Genomic DNA, 901 nt, shown 5'->3' on the forward strand with positions numbered 1-901 from the left:
GGGGAGGGGGGGAGAACAAGCGGGGGAGGGGGAGGGGAGGGGGGGAGAAAAGTGAACAGTATGACAATGAAGCTAGGTGAGAAGACTAATGCGGCGGTGTACGGCAGTGACTATATGAGTACGCAGCCTCAACCCGCCGGGAAAACCCCCCATTATTTTCCGCACGCCATCTTGTGCCGTACATATGAAAACCCAAATCGCACCCTACCCTACCCCACTCCTCTACCTGTTTGGTGATCTCCAGCTTGGCCGACGCCGCCAACAGGGCGGCGATGACGTCCGCGTGGCCTTTGGCACTGGCCGCGTGGAGAGCCGTGGCGCCAACCTGCACAACCAACCACAACCACCATAACCACCACAACCACCATAACCACCGCGGACGAAACCAGACAGGCACGTCGACATGATGACACACTGGCAAACATACGCAGGGAAGGCCAGTTTACGGACAGATAAGGCCCAAGCGGACAACGCAAACGACATTCCAGCGGTACAGCACAAGGTATGCGTGTACGTGCGTATGTATGTATTGGTGGGAGGTATGCGAGGTTATGATAACAGTACCAATTGAGGCCAGCCGGCACGCACCGACACGTGTGTCAGCTCAGCACGCTCCCTCTCCCTTTCGTCCCCCGGCATATTCCCTCCAGGGCAGGCAGTTTCAACCCCCCCCACACACACACATCACTATCTAAACCCTGAGCCATCCTCTCCCGTTCCCCCCCTTCTTAAGCTGACCAAGTTGGGTTTGTCAACAGTCGCGCCACACTTGATGAGCAGCTTGACGGCGTCCAGGTTGCCCTTCTCTGCCGCGAAGTAGAGCGCGGTACCGCCGTCCTGAAATATGACAACACACACAACAAAAAATACCTTTCATTCTGATTTGAATAATAAAAATTGC

This window comes from Volvox carteri (genome assembly GCF_000143455.1).
Source record: "Volvox carteri f. nagariensis unplaced genomic scaffold VOLCAscaffold_175, whole genome shotgun sequence".
Taxonomy (NCBI): domain Eukaryota; kingdom Viridiplantae; phylum Chlorophyta; class Chlorophyceae; order Chlamydomonadales; family Volvocaceae; genus Volvox; species Volvox carteri.